The sequence below is a fragment of the Ovis canadensis genome, chromosome 4 (genome assembly GCF_042477335.2).
Source record: "Ovis canadensis isolate MfBH-ARS-UI-01 breed Bighorn chromosome 4, ARS-UI_OviCan_v2, whole genome shotgun sequence".
Taxonomy (NCBI): Eukaryota; Metazoa; Chordata; class Mammalia; order Artiodactyla; family Bovidae; genus Ovis; species Ovis canadensis.
In genome coordinates this window covers 10,654,681-10,674,420 of record NC_091248.1, presented here as the reverse complement: position 1 = coordinate 10,674,420, position 19,740 = coordinate 10,654,681, and positions in this window count along the sequence as shown.

Genomic DNA, 19,740 nt, shown 5'->3' with positions numbered 1-19,740 from the left:
GCAACTCGAGAAAATCCAGGAGGTTTTGCCCTCCAGGCGAGATGAGGCCCATTTCCGCTGAGGCTTCTCGTGGCTAATCACGTCTAACCACTGGAACTTCCAAAGGGTCCTTCACACCCTTGCTGCAACTCAAGAAGTTCCCCGACATACCCGTCTCCACTCGAGAGGAAGCACGTGGGTCCCGCACACATCCAGGGGAGCCCCGTTTCCGCCTCCTAGCTCGAGATGAGGGATCCTTTCCCTGTTTCGTAGGGAAAGAATTCCCGGCGTTACCATCGCCTCTCAAGAGGAGGCGCTCTCCACAGGAAAGGCGAGAGGAACTCCAGGGTCGTGACAACATTCCAAGAGTCCCCCAGATTTGTCAGTCCATTCCAGAGGAACCTGTTTTCCCTGCACTGCCTTGACGTTCAAGCCGAGGATCGACTCCCACCACGTGTGCACGTGGGACAGCCCTGTGGGAAAGCCTCGTGGGAAAGCCTCGTGGGAAAGACTCGAGGGAAAACCATAGATCCTTTGATCCAGGCGGCGGACTGCGTGACACTGCTGCTACCGCTCTGGAGGAAAGCGCAAGTGCATGCCCGCATTCGAGACGAGGACTGACTCCCCTGGGGAGACTCCTGAAGTACCCCAAGATCCATGTCAGCACTGGAGAGGAATCCTCAGGTTCCGGCCCCAACTCCACACAAGGTCTTAGGCCCCGGCATCGACGGGAGAGGAATCCCGAGAGGCCCCCGAGGAACTCGCATTGGGACTGGCCTTTCCTGAGGCCACCAGAGCGGTTCCCTGAGGTCCCGTCGTAAGTCGAGAGCACCTGCCGCAACTCGAGAAAATCCAGGAGGTTTTGCCCTCCAGGCGAGATGAGGCCCATTTCCGCTGAGGCTTCTCGAGGCCAATCACATCTAACCACTGGAACTTCCAAAGGGTCCTTCACACCATTGCTGCAACTCAAGAAGTTCCCCGACATACCCGTCTCCACTCGAGAGTAAGCACGTGGGGTCCCGCACACATCCAGGGGTGCCCCGTTTCCGCCTCCTAGCTCGAGATGAGGGATCCTTTCCCTGTTTCGAAGGGAAAGAATTCCCGGCGTTCCCGTCGCATATCAAGAGAAGGCGCTCTCCACAGGAAAGGGGAGAAGAACTCCAGGGTCGAGACACCATTCTAAGAGTCCCCCAGATGTGTCAGTCCATTCCAGAGGAACCTGTTTTCCCTGCACTGCCTTGACGTTCAAGCCGAGGATCGACTCCCACCACGTGTGCACGTGGGACAGCCCTGTGGGAAAGCCTCGTGGGAAAGCCTCGTGGGAAAGACTCGAGGGAAAACCATAGATCCTCTGATCCACGCGGCGGACTGCGTGACACTGCTGCTACCGCTCTGGAGGAAAGCGCAAGTGCATGCCCGCATTCGAGACGAGGACTGACTCCCCTGGGGAGACTCCAGAAGTACCCCAAGATCCATGTCAGCACTGGAGAGGAATCCTCAGGTTCCTGCCCCGACTCCACACAAGGTCTTAGGCCCCGGCATCGACGGGAGAGGAATCCCGAGAGGCCCCCGAGGAACTCGCATGGAGACTGGCCTTTCCTGAGGCCACCAGAGCGGGTCCCTGAGGTCCCCGTCGTAAGTCGAGAGCACCTGCCGCAACTCGATAAAATCCAGGAGGTTTTGCCCTCCAGGCGAGATGAGGCCCATTTCCGCTGAGGCTTCTCGAGGCCAATCACATCTAACCACTGGAACTTCCAAAGGGTCCTTCACACCATTGCTGCAACTCAAGAAGTTCCCCGACATACCCGTCTCCACTCGAGAGGAAGCAAGTGGGGTCCCGCACACATCCAGGGGAGCCCCGTTTCCGCCTCCTAGCTCGAGATGAGGGATCCATTCCCTGTTTCGTAGGGAAAGAATTCCCGGCGTTCCCGTCGCATCTCAAGAGAAGGCGCTCTCCACAGGAAAGGCGAGAGGAACTCCAGGGTCGTGCCAACATTCCAAGAGTCCCCCAGAAGTGTCAGTCCATTCCAGAGGAACCTGTTTTCCCTGCACTGCCTTGACGTTCAAGCCGAGGATCGACTCCCACCACGTGTGCACGTGGGACAGCCCTGTGGGAAAGCCTCGTGGGAAAGCCTCGTGGGAAAGACTCGAGGGAAAACCATAGATCCTTTGATCCACGCGGCTGACTGCGTGACACTTCTGCTACCGCTCTGGAGGAAAGCGCAAGTGCATGCCCGCATTCGAGACGAGGACTGACTCCCCTGGGGAGACTCCAGAAGTACCCCAAGATCCATGTCAGCACTGGAGAGGAATCCTCAGGTTCCGGCCCCGACTCCACACAAGGTCTTAGGCCCCGGCATCGACGGGAGTGGAATCCTGAGAGGCCCCCGAGGAACTCGCATGGGGACTGGCCTTTCCTGAGGCCACCAGAGCGGGTCCCTGAGGTCCCGGTCGTAAGTCGAGAGCACCTGCCGCAACTCGAGAAAATCCAGGAGGTTTTGCCCTCCAGGCGAGATGAGGCCCATTTCCGCTGAGGCTTCTCGTGGCTAATCACGTCTAAACACTGGAACTTCCAAAGGGTCCTTCACCCCCTTGCTGCAACTCAAGAAGGTCCCCGACATACCCGTCTCCACTCGAGAGGAAGCACGTGGGGTCCCGCACACATCCAGGGGAGCCCCGTTTCCGCCTCCTAGCTCGAGATGAGGGATCCTTTCCCTGTTTCGTAGGGAAAGAATTCCCGGCGTTCCCGTCGCATCTCAAGAGGAGTCGCACTCCACAGGAAAGGCGAGAGGAACTCCAGGGTCGTGACACCATTCCAAGATTCCCCCAGATGTGTCAGTCCATTCCAGAGGAACCTGTTTTCCCTGCACTGCCTTGACGTTCAAGCCGAGGATCGACTCCCACCACGTGTGCACGTGGGACAGCCCTGTGGGAAAGCCTCGTGGGAAAGCCTCGTGGGAAAGACTCGAGGGAAAACCACAGATCCTTTGATCCACGCGGCGGACTGCGTGACACTGCTGCTACCGCTCTGGAGGAAAGCGCAAGTGCATGTCCGCATTCGAGACGAGGACTGACTCCCCTGGGGAGACTCCAGAAGTACCCCAAGATCCATGTCAACACTGGAGAGGAATCCTCAGGTTCCGGCCCCGACTCCACACAAGGTCTTAGGCCCCGGCATCGACGGGAGAGGTATCTCGAGAGGCCCCCGAGGAACTCGCATGGGGACTGGCCTTTCCTGAGGCCACCAGAGCGGGTCCCTGAGGTCCCCGTTTAAGTCGAGAGCACCTGCCGCAACTCGAGAAAATCCAGGAGGTTTTGCCCTCCAGGCGAGATGAGGCCCATTTCCGCTGAGGTTCTCGAGGCTAATCACGTCTAACCACTGGAACTTCCAAAGGGTCCTTCACACCCTTGCTGCAACTCAAGAAGGTCCCCGACATACCCGTCTCCACTCGAGAGGAAGCACGTGGGTCCCGCACACATCCAGGGGAGCCCCGTTTCCGCCTCCTAGCTCGAGATGAGGGATCCTTTCCCTGTTTCGTAGGGAAAGAATTCCCGGCGTTCCCGTCGCATCTCAAGAGGAGGCGCTCTCCACAGGAAAGGCGAGAGGAACTCCAGGGTCGTGCCACCATTCCAAGAGTCCCCCAGATTTGTCAGTCCATTCCAGAGGAACCTGTTTTCCCTGCACTGCCTTGACGTTCAAGCCGAGGATCGACTCCCACCACGTGTGCACGTGGGACAGCCCTGTGGGAAAGCCTCGTGGGAAAGCCTCGTGGGAAAGACTCGAGGGAAAACCATAGATCCTTTGATCCACGCGGCGGACTGCGTGACACTGCTGCTACCGCTCTGGAGGAAAGCGCAAGTGCATGCCCGCATTCGAGACGAGGACTGACTCCCCTGGGGAGACTCCAGAAGTACCCCAAGATCCATGTCAGCACTGGAGAGGAATCCTCAGGTTCCGGCCCCGACTCCACACAAGGTCTTAGGCCCCGGCATCGACGGGAGAGGAAACCCGAGACGCCCCCGTGGAACTCGCATGGGGACTGGCCTTTCCTGAGGCCACCAGAGCGGGTCCCTGAGGTCCCCGTCGTAAGTCGAGAGCACCTGCCGCAACTCGAGAAAATCCAGGAGGTTTTGCCCTCCAGGCGAGATGAGGCCCATTTCCGCTGAGGCTTCTCGAGGCCAATCACATCTAACCACTGGAACTTCCAAAGGGTCCTTCACACCCTTGCTGCAACTCAAGAAGTTCCCCGACATACCGGTCTGCACTCGAGAGGAAGCACGTGGTGTCCCGCACATATCCAGGGGAGCCCCGTTTCCGCCTCCAAGCTCGAGATGAGGGATCCTTTCCCTGTTTCGTAGGGAAAGAATTCCCGGCGTTCCCGTCGCATCTCAAGAGGAGGCGCTCTCCTCAGGAAAGGCGAGAAGAACTCCAGGGTCGAGACACCATTCTAAGAGTCCCCCAGATGTGTCAGTCCATTCCAGAGGAACCTGTTTTCCCTGCACTGCCTTGACGTTCAAGCCGAGGATCGACTCCCACCACGTGTGCACGTGGGACAGCCCTGTGGGAAAGCCTCGTGGCAGAGCCTCGTGGGAAAGACTCGAGGGAAAACCATAGATCCTTTGATCCACGCGGCGGACTGCGTGACACTGCTGCTACCGCTCTGGAGGAAAGCGCAAGTGCATGCCCGCATTCGAGACGAGGACTGACTCCCCTGGGGAGACTCCAGAAGTACCCCAAGATCCATGTCAGCACTGGAGAGGAATCCTCAGGTTCCGGCCCCGACTCCACACAAGGTCTTAGGCCCCGGCATCGACGGGAGTGGAATCCTGAGAGGCCCCCGAGGAACTCGCATGGGGACTGGCCTTTCCTGAGGCCACCAGAGCGGGTCCCTGAGGTCCCGGTCGTAAGTCGAGAGCACCTGCCGCAACTCGAGAAAATCCAGGAGGTTTTGCCCTCCAGGCGAGATGAGGCCCATTTCCGCTGAGGCTTCTCGTGGCTAATCACGTCTAACCACTGGAACTTCCAAAGGGTCCTTCACACCCTTGCTGCAACTCAAGAAGTTCCCCGACATACCCGTCTCCACTCGAGAGGAAGCACGTGGGTCCCGCACACATCCAGGGGAGCCCCGTTTCCGCCTCCTAGCTCGAGATGAGGGATCCTTTCCCTGTTTCGTAGGGAAAGAATTCCCGGCGTTACCATCGCATCTCAAGAGGAGGCGCTCTCCACAGGAAAGGCGAGAGGAACTCCAGGGTCGTGACACCATTCCAAGAGACCCCCAGATTTGTCAGTCCATTCCAGAGGAACCTGTTTTCCCTGCACTGCCTTGACGTTCAAGCCGAGGATCGACTCCCACCACGTGTGCACGTGGGACAGCCCTGTGGGAAAGCCTCGTGGCAAAGCCTCGTGGGAAAGACTCGAGGGAAAACCATAGATCCTTTGATCCACGCGGCGGACTGCGTGACACTGCTGCTACCGCTCTGGAGGAAAGCGCAAGTGCATGCCCGCATTCGAGACGAGGACTGACTCCCCTGTGGAGACTCCAGAAGTACCCCAAGATCCATGTCAGCACTGGAGAGGAATCCTCAGGTTCCGGCCCCAACTCCACACAAGGTCTTAGGCCCCGGCATCGACGGGAGAGGAATCCCGAGAGGCCCCCATGGAACTCGCATGGGGACTGTCCTTTCCTGAGGCCACCAGAGCGGGTCCCTGAGGTCCCCGTCATAAGTCGAGAGCACCTGCCGCAACTCGAGAAAATCCAGGAGGTTTTGCCCTCCAGGCGAGATGAGGCCCATTTCCGCTGAGGCTTCTCGAGGCCAATCACATCTAACCACTGGAACTTCCAAAGGGTCCTTCACACCATTGCTGCAACTCAAGAAGTTCCCCGACATACCCGGCTCCACTCGAGAGGAAGCACGTGGGGTCCCGCACACATCCAGGGGAGCTTCGTTTCCGCCCCCTAACTCGAGATGAGGGATCCTTTCCCTGTTTCGTAGGGAAAGTATTCCCGGCGTTCCGGTCGCATCTCAAGAGGAGACGCTCTCCACAGGAAAGGTGAGAGGAACTCCATGGTCGTGCCACCATTCCAAGAGTCCCCCAGATGTGTCAGTCCATTCCAGAGGAACCTGTTTTCCCTGCACTGCCTTGACGTTCAAGCCGAGGATCGACTCCCACCACGTGTGCACGTGGGACAGCCCTGTGGGAAAGCCTCGTGGCAAAGCCTCGTGGGAAAGACTCGAGGGAAAACCATAGATCCTTTGATCCACGCGGCGGACTGCGTGACACTGCTGCTACCGCTCTGGAGGAAAGCGCAAGTGCATGCCCGCATTCGAGACGAGGACTGACTCCCCTGGGGAGACTCCAGAAGTACCCCAAGATCCATGTCAGCACTGGAGAGGAATCCTCAGGTTCCGGCCCCGACTCCACACAAGGTCTTAGGCCCCGGCATCGACGGGAGAGAAATCCCGAGAGGCCCCCGAGGAACTCCCATGGGGACTGGCCTTTCCTTAGTCCACCAGAGCGGGTCCCTGAGGTCCCCGTCGTAAGTCGAGAGCACCTGCCGCAACTCGAGAAAATCCAGTAGGTTTTGCCCTCCAGGCGAGATGAGTCCCATTTCCGCTGAGGCTTCTCGAGGCTAATCACGTCTAACCACTGGAACTTCCAAAGGGTCCTTCACACCCTTGCTGCAACTCAAGAAGTTCCCCGACATACCCGTCTCCACTCGAGAGGAAGCACGTGGGTCCCGCACACATCCAGGGGAGCCCCGTTTCCGCCTCCTAGCTCGAGATGAGGGATCCTTTCCCTGTTTCGTAGGGAAAGAATTCCCGGCGTTACCGTCGCATCTCAAGAGGAGGCCCTCTCCACAGGAAAGGCGAGAGGAACTCCAGGGTCGTGCCACCATTCCAAGAGTCCCCAAGATGTGTCAGTCCGTTCCAGAGGAACCTGTTTTCCCTGCACTGCCTTGACGTTCAAGCCGAGGATCGACTCCCACCACGTGTGCACGTGGGACAGCCCTGTGGGAAAGCCTCGTGGGAAAGCCTCGTGGGAAAGACTCGAGGGAAAACCATAGATCCTTTGATCCACGCGGCGGACTGCGTGACACTGCTGCTACCGCTCTGGAGGAAAGCGCAAGTGCATGCCCGCATTCGAGACGAGGACTTACTCCCCTGGGGAGACTCCAGAAGTACCCCAAGATCCATGTCAGCACTGGAGAGGAATCCTCAGGTTCCGGCCCCGACTCCACACAAGGTCTTAGGCCCCGGCATCGACGGGAGTGGAATCCTGAGAGGCCCCCGAGGAACTCGCATGGGGACTGGCCTTTCCTGAGGCCACCAGAGCGGGTCCCTGAGGTCCCCGTTTAAGTCGAGAGCACCTGCCGCAACTCGAGAAAATCCAGGAGGTTTTGCCCTCCAGGCGAGATGAGGCCCATTTCCGCTGAGGCTTCTCGAGGCTAATCCCGTCTAACCACTGGAACTTCCAAAGGGTCCTTCACACCCTTGCTGCAACTCAAGAAGCTCCCCGACATACCCGTCTCCACTCGAGAGGAAGCACGTGGGTCCCGCACAGATCCAGGGGAGCCCCGTTTCCGCCTCCTAGCTCGAGATGAGGGATCCTTTCCCTGTTTCGTAGGGAAAGAATTCCCGGCGTTCCCGTCGCATCTCAAGAGGAGGCGCTCTCCACAGGAAAGGCGAGAGGAACTCCAGGGTCGTGACACCATTCCAAGAGTCCCCCAGATGTGTCAGTCCATTCCAGAGGAACCTGTTTTCCCTGCACTGCCTTCACGTTCAAGCCGAGGATCGACTCCCACCACGTGTGCACGTGGGACAGCCCTGTGGGAAAGCCTCGTGGGAAAGCCTCGTGGGAAAGACTCGAGGGAAAACCATAGATCCTTTGATCCACGCGGCGGACTGCGTGACACTGCTGCTACCGCTCTGGAGGAAAGCGCAAGTGCATGCCCGCATTCGAGACGAGGACTGACTCCCCTGGGGAGACTACAGAAGTACCCCCAAGATCCATGTCAGCACTGGAGAGGAATCCTCAGGTTCCGGCCCCGACTCCACACAAGGTCTTAGGCCCCGGCATCGACGGGAGAGGAATCCCGAGAGGCCCCCGAGGAACTCGCATGGGGACTGGCCTTTCCTGAGGCCACCAGAGCGGGTCCCTGAGGTCCCCGTCGTAAGTCGAGAGCACCTGCCGCAACTCGAGAAAATCCAGGAGGTTTTGCCCTCCAGGCGAGATGAGTCCCATTTCCGCTGAAGCTTCTCGAGGCTAATCACGTCTAACTACTGGAACTTCCAAAGGGTCCTTCACACCCTTGCTGCAACTCAAGAAGTTCCCCGACATACCCGTCTCCACTCGAGAGGAAGCACGTGGGTCCCGCACACATCCAGGGGAGCCCCGTTTCCGCCTCCTAGCTCGAGATGAGGGATCCTTTCCCTGTTTCGTAGGGAAAGAATTCCCGGCGTTCCCGTCGCATCTCAAGAGGAGGCGCTCTCCACAGGAAAGGCGAGAGGAACTCCAGGGTCGTGACACCATTCCAAGAGTCCCCCAGATGTGTCAGTCCATTCCAGAGGAACCTGTTTTCTCTGCACTGCCTTGACGTTCAAGCCGAGGATCGACTCCCACCACGTGTGCACGTGGGACAGCCCTGTGGGAAAGCCTCGTGTGAAAGCCTCGTGGGAAAGACTCGAGGGAAAACCATAGATCCTTTGATCCACGCGGCGGACTGCGTGACACTGCTGCTACCGCTCTGGAGGAAAGCGTAAGTGCATGCCCGGATTCGAGACGAGGACTGACTCCCCTGGGTAGACTCCAGAAATACCCCAAGATCCATGTCAGCACTGGAGAGGAATCCTCAGGTTCCGGCCCCGACTCCACACAAGGTCTTAGGCCCCGGCATCGACGGGAGAGGAATCCTGAGAGGCCCCCGAGGAACTCTCATGGGGAATGGCCTTTCCTGAGGCCACCAGAGCGGGTCGCTGAGGTCCCCGTCGTAAGTCGAGAGCACCTGCCGCAACTCGAGAAAATCCAGGAGGTTTTGCCCTCCAGGCGAGATGAGGCCCATTTCCGCTGAGGCTTCTCGAGGCCAATCACGTCTAACCACTGGAACTTCCAAAGGGTCCTTCACACCCTTACTGCAACTCAAGAAGTTCCCCGACAAACCCGTCTCCACTCGAGAGGAAGCACGTGGGGTCCCGCACACATCCAGGGGAGCCCCGTTTCCGCCTCCTAGCTCGAGATGAGGGATCCTTTCCCTGTTTCGTAGGGAAAGAATTCCCGGCGTTCCCGTCGCATCTCAAGAGGAGGCGCTCTCCACAGGAAAGGCGAGAGGAACTCCAGGGTCGTGCCACCATTCCAAGAGTCCCCCAGATGTGTCAGTCCATTCCAGAGGAGCCTGTTTTCCCTGCACTGCCTTGACGTTCAAGCCGAGGATCGACTCCCACCACGTGTGCACGTGGGACAGCCCTGCGGGAAAGCCTCGTGGAAAGCCTCGTGGGAAAGACTCGAGGGAAAACCATAGATCCTTTGATCCACGCGGCGGACTGCGTGACACTGCTGCTACCGCTCTGGAGGAAAGTGCAAGTGCATGCCCGCATTCGAGACGAGGACTGACTCCCCTGGGGAGACTCCAGAATACCCCAAGATCCATGTCAGCACTGGAGAGGAATCCTCAGGTTCCGGCCCCGACTCCACACAAGGTGTTAGGCCCCTACATCGACGGGAGAGGAATCCCGAGACGCCCCCGAGGAACTCGCATGGGGACTGACCTTTCCTGAGGCCACCAGAGCGGTTCCCTGAGGTCCCCGTCGTAAGTCGAGAGCACCTGCCGCAACTCGAGAAAATCCAGGAGGTTTTGCCCTCCAGGCTAGATGAGGCCCATTTCCGCTGAGGCTTCTCGAGGCCAATCACATCTAACCACTGGAACTTCCAAAGGGTCCTTCACACTGTTGCTGCAACTCAAGAAGTTCCCCGACATACCCGTCTCCACTCGAGAGGAAGCACGTGGGGTCCCGCACACATCCAGGGGAGCCCCGTTTCCGCCTCCTAGCTCGAGATGAGGGATCCTTTCCCTGTTTCGTAGGGAAAGAATTCCCGGCGTTCCCGTCGCATCTCAAGAGGAGGCGCTCTCCACAGGAAAGGCGAGAGGAACTCCAGGGTCGTGACACCATTCCAAGAGTCCCCCATATGTGTCAGTCCATTCCAGAGGAACCTGTTTTCCCTGCACTGCCTTGACGTTCAAGCCGAGGATCGACTCCCACCACGTGTGCACGTGGGACAGCCCTGTGGGAAAGCCTCGTGGGAAAGCCTCGTGGGAAAGACTCGAGGGAAAACCATAGATCCTTTGATCCACGCGGCGGACTGCGTGACACTAGTGCTACCGCTCTGGAGGAAAGCGCAAGTGCATGCCCGCATTCGAGACGAGGACTGACTCCCCTGGGGAGACTCCAGAAGTACCCCAAGATCCATGTCAGCACTGGAGAGGAATCCTCAGGTTCCGGCCCCGACTCCACACAAGGTCTTAGGCCCCGGCATCGACGTGAGAGGAATCCTGAGAGGCCTCCTAGGAACTCGCATGGGGAATGGCCTTTCCTGAGGCCACCAGAGCGGGTCGCTGAGGTCCCCGTCGTAAGTCGAGAGCACCTGCCGCAACTCGAGAAAATCCAGGAGGTTTTGCCCTCCAGGCGAGATGAGGTCCATTTCCGCTGAGGCTTCTCGAGGCCAATCACATCTAACCACTCGACCTTCCAAAGGGTCCTTCACACCCTTGCTGCAACTCAAGAAGTTCCCCGACATACCCGTCTCCACTCGAGAGGAAGCACGTGGTGTCCCGCACACATCCAGGGGAGCCCCGTTTCCGCCTCCTAGCTCGAGATGAGGGATCCTTTCCCTGTTTCGTAGGGAAAGAATTCCCGGCGTTCCCGTCGCATCTCAAGAGGAGGCGCTCTCCACAGGAAAGGCGAGAGGAACTCCACGGTCGTGCCACCATTCCAAGAGTCCCCCAGATGTGTCAGTCCATTCCAGAGGAATCTGTTTTCCCTGCACTGCCTTGACGTTCAAGCCGAGGATCGACTCCCCCCACGTGTGCACGTGGGACAGCCCTGTGGAAAGCCTCGTGGGAAAGCCTCGTGGGAAAGACTCGAGGGAAAACCATAGATCCTTTGATCCACGCGGCGGACTGTGTGACACTGCTGCTACCGCTCTGGAGGAAAGCGCAAGTGCATGCCCGCATTCGAGACGAGGACTGACTCCCCTGTGGAGTCTCCAGAAGTACCCCAAGATCCATGTCAGCACTGGAGAGGAATCCTCAGGTTCCGGCCCCAACTCCACACAAGGTCTTAGGCCCCGGCATCGACGGGAGAGGAATCCCGAGAGGCCCTCGAGGAACTCGCATGGGGACTGGCCTTTCCTGAGGCCACCAGAGCGGGTCCCTGAGGTCCCCGTCGTAAGTCGAGAGCACCTGCCGCAACTCGAGAAAATCCAGGAGGTTTTGCCCTCCAGGCGAGATGAGGCCCATTTCCGCTGAGGCTTCTCGAGGCCAATCACGTCTAACCACTGGAACTTCCAAAGGGTCCTTCACACCCTTGCTGCAACTCAAGAAGTTCCCCGACATACCCGTCTCCACTCGAGAGGAAGCACGTGGGTCCCGCACACATCCAGGGGAGCCCCGTTTCCGCCTCCTAGCTCGAGATGAGGGATCCTTTCCCTGTTTCCTAGGGAAAGAATTACCGGCGTTCCCATCGCATCTCAAGAGGAGGCGCTCTCCACAGGAAAGCGAGAGGAACTCCAGGGTCTTGCCGCCATTCGAAGAGTCCCCCAGATGTGTCAGTCCATTCCAGAGGAACCTGTTTTCCCTGCACTGCCTTGACGTTCAAGCCGAGGAACGACTCCCACCACGTGTGCACGTGGGACAGCCCTGTGGGCAAGCCTCGTGGGAAAGACTCGAGGGAAAAACATAGATCCTTTGATCCACGCGGCGGACTGCGTGACACTGCTGCTACCGCTCTGGAGGAAAGCGCAAGTGCATGCCCGCATTCGAGACGAGGACTGACTCCCCTGGGGAGACTCCAGAAGTACCCCAAGATCCATGTCAGCACTGGAGAGGAATCCTCAGGTTCCGGCCCCGACTCCACACAAGGTCTTAGGCCCCGGCATCGACGGGAGAGGAATCCCGAGACGCCCCCGAGGAACTCGCATGGGGACTGGCCTTTCCTGAGGCCACCAGAGCGGGTCCCTGAGGTCCCCGTCGTAAGTCGAGAGCACCTGCCGCAACTCGAGAAAATCCAGGAGGTTTTGCCCTCCAGGCGAGATGAGGCCCATTTCCGCTGAGGCTTCTCGAGGCCAATCACATCTAACCACTGGACCTTCCAAAGGGTCCTTCACACCCTTGCTGCAACTCAAGAAGTTCCCCGACAAACCCGTCTCCACTCGAGAGGAAGCACGTGGGGTCCCGCACACATCCAGGGGAGCCCCGTTTCCGCCTCCTAGCTCGAGATGAGGGATCCTTTCCCTGTTTCCTAGGGAAAGAATTCCCGGCGTTCCCGTCGCATCTCAAGAGGAGGCGCTCTCCACAGGAAAGGCGAGAGGAACTCCAGGGTCGTGCCACCATTCCAAGAGTCCCCCAGATGTGTCAGTCCATTCCAGAGGAGCCTGTTTTCCCTGCACTGCCTTGACGTTCAAGCCGAGGATCGACTCCCACCACGTGTGCACGTGGGACAGCCCTGCGGGAAAGCCTCGTGGAAAGCCTCGTGGGAAAGACTCGAGGGAAAACCATAGATCCTTTGATCCACGCGGCGGACTGCGTGACACTGCTGCTACCGCTCTGGAGGAAAGCGCAAGTGCATGCCCGCATTCGAGACGAGGACTGACTCCCCTGGGGAGACTCCAGAATACCCCAAGATCCATGTCAGCACTGGAGAGGAATCCTCAGGTTCCGGCCCCGACTCCACACAACGTCTTAGGCCCCTGCATCGACGGGAGAGGAATCCCGAGACGCCCCCGAGGAACTCGCATGGGGACTGACCTTTCCTGAGGCCACCAGAGCGGTTTCCTGAGGTCCCCGTCGTAAGTCGAGAGCACCTGCCGCAACTCGAGAAAATCCAGGAGGTTTTGCCCTCCAGGCTAGATGAGGCCCATTTCCGCTGAGGCTTCTCGAGGCCAATCACATCTAACCACTGGAACTTCCAAAGGGTCCTTCACACTGTTGCTGCAACTCAAGAAGTTCCCCGACATACCCGTCTCCACTCGAGAGGAAGCACGTGGGGTCCCGCACACATCCAGGGGAGCCCCGTTTCCGCCTCCTAGCTCGAGATGAGGGATCCTTTCCCTGTTTCGTAGGGAAAGAATTCCCGGCGTTCCCGTCGCATCTCAAGAGGAGGCGCTCTCCACAGGAAAGGCGAGAGGAACTCCAGGGTCGTGACACCATTCCAAGAGTCCCCCAGATGTGTCAGTCCATTCCAGAGGAACCTGTTTTCCCTGCACTGCCTTGAGGTTCAAGCCGAGGATCGACTCCCACCACGTGTGCACGTGGGACAGCCCTGTGGGAAAGCCTCGTGGGAAAGCCTCGTGGGAAAGACTCGAGGGAAAACAATAGATCCGTTGATCCACGCGGCGGACTGCCTGACACTGCTGCTACCGCTCTGGAGGAAAGCGCAAGTGCATGCCCGCATTCGAGATGAGGACTGACTCCCCTGGGGAGACTCCAGAAGTACCCCAAGATCCATGTCAGCACTGGAGAGGAATCCTCAGGTTCCGGCCCCGACTCCACACAAGGTCTTAGGCCCCGGCATCGACGGGAGAGGAATCCCGAGAGGCCCCCGAGGAACTCCCATGGGGACTGGCCTTTCCTGAGGCCACCAGAGCGGGTCCCTGAGGTCCCCGTCGTAAGTCGAGAGCACCTGCCGCAACTCGAGAAAATCCAGGAGGTTTTGCCCTCCAGGCGAGATGAGGCCCATTTCCGCTGAGGCTTCTCGAGGCCAATCACATCTAACCACTGGACCTTCCAAAGGGTCCTTCACACCCTTGCTGCAACTCAAGAAGTTCCCCGACATACCCGTCTCCACTCGAGAGGAAGCATGTGGTGTCCCGCACACATCCAGGGGAGCCCCGTTTCCGCCTCCTAGCTCGAGATGAGGGATCCTTTCCCTGTTTCGTAGGGAAAGAATTCCCGGCGTTACCGTCGCATCTCAAGAGGAGGCGCTCTCCACAGGAAAGGCGAGAGGAACTCCAGGGTCGTGACACCATTCCAAGAGTCCCCCAGATATGTCAGTCCATTCCAGAGGAACCTGTTTTCCCTGCACTGCCTTGACGTTCAAGCCGAGGATCGACTCCCACCACGTGTGCACGTGGGACAGCCCTGTGGGAAAGCCTCGTGGGAAAGCCTCGTGGGAAAGACTCGAGGGAAAACCATAGATCCTTTGATCCACGCGGCGGACTGCGTGACACTGCTGCTACCGCTCTGGAGGAAAGCGCAAGTGCATGCCCGCATTCGAGACGAGGACTGACTCCCCTGGGGAGACTCCAGAAGTACCCCAAGATCCATGTCAGCACTGGAGAGGAATCCTCAGGTTCCGGCCCTGACTCCACACAAGGTCTTAGGCCCCGGCATCGACGGGAGAGGAATCCTGAGAGGCCTCCGAGGAACTCGCATGGGGAATGGCCTTTCCTGAGGCCACCAGAGCGGGTCGCTGAGGTCCCCGTCGTAAGTCGAGAGCACCTGCCGCAACTCGAGACAATCCAGGAGGTTTTGCCCTCCAGGCGAGATGAGGTCCATTTCCGCTGAGGCTTCTAGAGGCCAATCACATCTAACCACTCGACCTTCCAAAGGGTCCTTCACACCCTTGCTGCAACTCAAGAAGTTCCCCACATACCCGTCTGCACTCGAGAGGAAGCACGTGGGGTCCCGCACACATCCAGGGGAGCTTCGTTTCCGCCCCCTAGCTCGAGATGAGGGATCCTTTCCCTATTTCGTAGGGAAAGTATTCCCGGCGTTCCCGTCGCATCTCAAGAGGAGACGCTCTCCACAGGAAAGGCGAGAGGAACTCCAGGGTCGTGCCACCATTCCAAGAGTCCCGCAGATGTGTCAGTCCATTCCAGAGGAACCTGTTTTCCCTGCACTGCCTTGACGTTCAAGCCGAGGATCGACTCCCACCACGTGTGCACGTGGGACAGCCCTGTGGGAAAGCCTCGTGGGAAAGCCTCGTGGGAAAGACTCGAGGGAAAACCATAGATCCTTTGATCCACGCGGCGGACTGCGTGACACTGCTGCTACCGCTCTGGAGGAAAGCGCAAGTGCATGCCCGCATTCGAGACGAGGACTGACTCCCCTGGGGAGACTCCAGAAGTACCCCAAGATCCATGTCAGCACTGGAGAGGAATCCTCAGGTTCCGGCCCCGACTCCACACAAGGTCTTAGGCCCCGGGATCGACGGGAGAGGAATCCCGAGAGGCCCCCGAGGAACTCGCATGGGGACTGGCCTTTCCTGAGGCCACCAGAGCGGTTCTCTGAGGTCCCGTCGTAAGTCGAGAGCACCTGCCGCAACTCGAGAAAATCCAGGAGGTTTTGCCCTCCAGGCGAGATGAGGCCCATTTCCGCTGAGGCTTCTGGAGGCCAATCACATCTAACCACTGGAACTTCCAAAGGGTCCTTCACACCATTGCTGCAACTCAAGAAGTTCCCCGACATACCCGTCTCCACTCGAGAGGAAGCACGTGGGGTCCCGCACACATCCAGGGGTGCCCCGTTTCCGCCTCCTAGCTCGAGATGAGGGATCCTTTCCCTGTTTCGTAGGGAAAGAATTCCCGGCGTTCCCGTCGCATCTCAAGAGAAGGCGCTCTCCACAGGAAAGGCGAGAGGAACTCCAGGGTCGTGCCACCATTCCAAGAGTCCCCCAGATGTGTCAGTCCATTCCAGAGGAACCTGTTTACCCTGCACTGCCTTGACGTTCAAGCCGAGGATCGACTCCCACCACGTGTGCACGTGGGACAGCCCTTTGGGAAAGCCTCGTGGGAAAGACTCGAGGGAAAACCATAGATCCTTTGATCCACGCGGCGGAATGCGTGACACTGCTGCTACCGCTCTGGAGGAAAGCGCAAGTGCATGCCCGCAATCGAGACGAGGACTGACTCCCCTGGGGAGACTCCAGAAGTACCCCAAGATCCATGTCAGCACTGGAGAGGAATCCTCAGGTTCCTGCCCCGACTCCACACAAGGTCTTAGGCCCCGGCATCGACGGGAGAGGAATCCCGAGAGGCCCCCGAGGAACTCGCATGGGGACTGGCCTTTCCTGAGGCCACCAGAGCGGGTCCCTGAGGTCCCCGTCGTAAGTCGAGAGCACCTTCCGCAACTCGAGAAAATCCAGGAGGTTTTGCCCTCCAGGCGAGATGAGGCCCATTTCCGCTGAGGCTTCTCGAGGCCAATCACATCTAACCACTGGAACTTCCAAAGGGTCCTTCACACCCTTGCTGCAACTCAAGAAGTTCCCCGACATACCCGTCTCCACTCGAGAGGAAGCACGTGGGGTCCCGCACACATCCAGGGGAGCCCCGTTTCCGCCTCGTAGCTCGAGATGAGGGATCCTTTCCCTGTTTCGTAGGGAAAGAATTCCCGGCGTTCCCGTCGCATCTCAAGAGGAGGCGCTCTCCACATGAAAGGCGAGAGGAACTCCAGGGTCGTGCCACCATTCCAAGAGTCCCCCAGATGTGTCAGTCCATTCCAGAGGAACCTGTTTACCCTGCACTGCCTTGACGTTCAAGCCGAGGATCGACTCCCACCACGTGTGCACGTGGGACAGCCCTTTGTGAAAGCCTCGTGGGAAAGACTCGAGGGAAAACCATAGATCCTTTGATCCACGCGGCGGAATGCGTGACACTGCTGCTACCGCTCTGGAGGAAAGCGCAAGTGCATGCCCGCATTCGAGACGAGGACTGACTCCCCTGGGGAGACTCCAGAAGTACCCCAAGATCCATGTCAGCACTGGAGAGGAATCCTCAGGTTCCGGCCGCAACTCCACACAAGGTCTTAGGCCCCGGCATCGACGGGAGAGGAATCCCGAGAGGCCCCCATGGAACTCCCATGGGGACTGTCCTTTCCTGAGGCCACCAGAGCGGGTCCCTGAGGTCCCCGTCGTAAGTCGAGATCACCTGCCGCAACTCGAGAAAATCCAGGAGGTTTTGCCCTCCAGGCGAGATGAGGCCCATTTCCGCTGAGGCTTCTCGAGGCCAATCACATCTAACCACTGGAACTTCCAAAGGGTCCTTCACACCATTGCTTCAACTCAAGAAGTTCCCCGACATACCCGTCTCCACTCGAGAAGAAGCACGTGGGGTCCCGCACACATCCAGGGGAGTTTCGTTTCCGCCCCCTAGCTGGAGATGAGGGATCCTTTCCCTGTTTCATAGGGAAAGTATTCCCGGCGTTCCCGTCGCATCTCAAGAGGAGACGCTCTCCACAGGAAAGGTGAGAGGAACTCCAGGGTCGTGCCACCATTCCAAGAGTCCCCCAGATGTGTCAGTCCATTCCAGAGGAACCTGTTTTCCCTGCACTGCCTTGACGTTCAAGCCGAGGATCGACTCCCACCACGTGTGCACGTGGGACAGCCCTGTGGAAAAGCCTCGTGGGAAAGCCTCGTGGGAAAGACTCGAGGGAAAACCATAGATCCTTTGATCCACGCGGCGGACTGCGTGACACTGCTGCTACCGCTCTGGAGGAAAGCGCAAGTGCATGCCCGCATTCGAGACGAGGACTGACTCCCCTGGGGAGACTCCAGAAGTACCCCAAGATCCATGTCAGCACTGGAGAGGAATCCTCAGGTTCCGGCCCCGACTCCACACAAGGTCTTAGGCCCCGGCATCGACGGGAGAGAAACCCCGAGAGGCCCCCGAGGAACTCGCATGGGGACTGGCCTTTCCTGAGTCCACCAGAGTGGGTCCCTGAGGTCCCCGTCGTAAGTCGAGAGCACCTGCCGCAACTCGAGAAAATCCAGGAGGTTTTGCCCTCCAGGCGAGATGAGTCCCATTTCCGCTGAGGCTTCTCGAGGCTAATCACGTCTAACCACTGGAACTTCCATAGGGTCCTTCACACCCTTGCTGCAACTCAAGAAGTTCCCCGACATACCCGTCTCCACTCGAGAGGAAGCACGTGGGGTCCCGCACACATCCAGGGGAGCCCCGTTTCCGCCTCCTAGCTCGAGATGAGGGATCCTTTCCCTGTTTCGTAGGGAAAGAATTCCCGGCGTTCCCGTCGCATCTCAAGAGGAGGCGCTCTCCACAGGAAAGGTGAGAGGAACTCCAGGGTCGTGACACCATTCCAAGAGTCCCCCAGATTTGTCAGTCCATTCCAGAGGAACCTGTTTTCCCTGCACTGCCTTGACGTTCAAGCCGAGGATCGACTCCCACCACGTGTGCACGTGGGACAGCCCTGTGGGAAATCCTCGTGGGAAAGCCTCGTGGGAAAGACTCGAGGGAAAACCATAGATCCTTTGATCCACGCGGCGGACTGCGTGACACTGCTGCTACCGCTCTGGAGGAAAGCGCAAGTGCATGCCCGCATTCGAGACGAGGACTGACTCCCCTGGGGAGACTCCAGAAGTACCCCAAGATCCATGTCAGCACTGGAGAGGAATCCTCAGGTACCGGCCCCAACTCCACACAAGGTCTTAGGCCCCGGCATCGACGGGAGAAGAATCCCGAGAGGCCCCCGTGGAACTCGCATGGGGACTGGCCTTTCCTGAGGCCACCAGAGCGGGTCCCTGAGGTCCCCGTCGTAAGTCGAGAGCACCTGCCACAACTCGAGAAAATCCAGGAGGTTTTGCCCTCCAGGCGAGATGAGGCCCATTTTCGCTGAGGCTTCTCGAGGCCAATCACATCTAACCACTGGAACTTCCAAAGGGTCCTTCACACCATTGCTGCAACTCAAGAAGTTCCCCGACATACCCGTCTCCACTCGAGATGAAGCACGTGGGGTCCCGCACACATCCAGGGGAGCTTCGTTTCCGCCCCCTAGCTCGAGATGAGGGATCCTTTCCCTATTTCGTAGGGAAAGTATTCCCGGCGTTCCCGTCGCATCTCAAGAGGAGACGCTCTCCACAGGAAAGGCGAGAGGAACTCCAGGGTCGTGCCACCATTCCAAGAGTCCCCCAGATGTGTCAGTCCATTCCAGAGGAACCTGTTTTCCCTGCACTGCCTTGACGTTCAAGCCGAGGATCGACTCCCACCACGTGTGCACGTGGGACAGCCCTGTGGGAAAGCCTCGTGGGAAAGCCTCGTGGGAAAGACTCGAGGGAAAACCATAGATCCTTTGATCCACGCGGCGGACTGCGTGACACTGCTGCTACCGCTCTGGAGGAAAGCGCAAGTGCATGCCCGCATTCGAGACGAGGACTGACTCCCCTGGGGAGACTCCAGAAATACCCCAAGATCCATGTCAGCACTGGAGAGGAATCCTCAGGTTCCGGCCCCGACTCCACACAAGGTCTTAGGCCCCGGCATCGACGGGAGAGGAATCCCGAGAGGCCCCAGAGGAACTCGCATGGGGACTGGCCTTTCCTGAGGCCACCAGAGCGGTTCCCTGAGGTCCCGTCGTAAGTCGAGAGCACCTGCCGCAACTCGAGAAAATCCAGGAGGTTTTGCCCTCCAGGCGAGATGAGGCCCATTTCCGCTGAGGCTTCTGGAGGCCAATCACATCTAACCACTGGAACTTCCAAAGGGTCCTTCACACCATTGCTGCAACTCAAGAAGTTCCCCGACATACCCGTCTCCACTCGAGA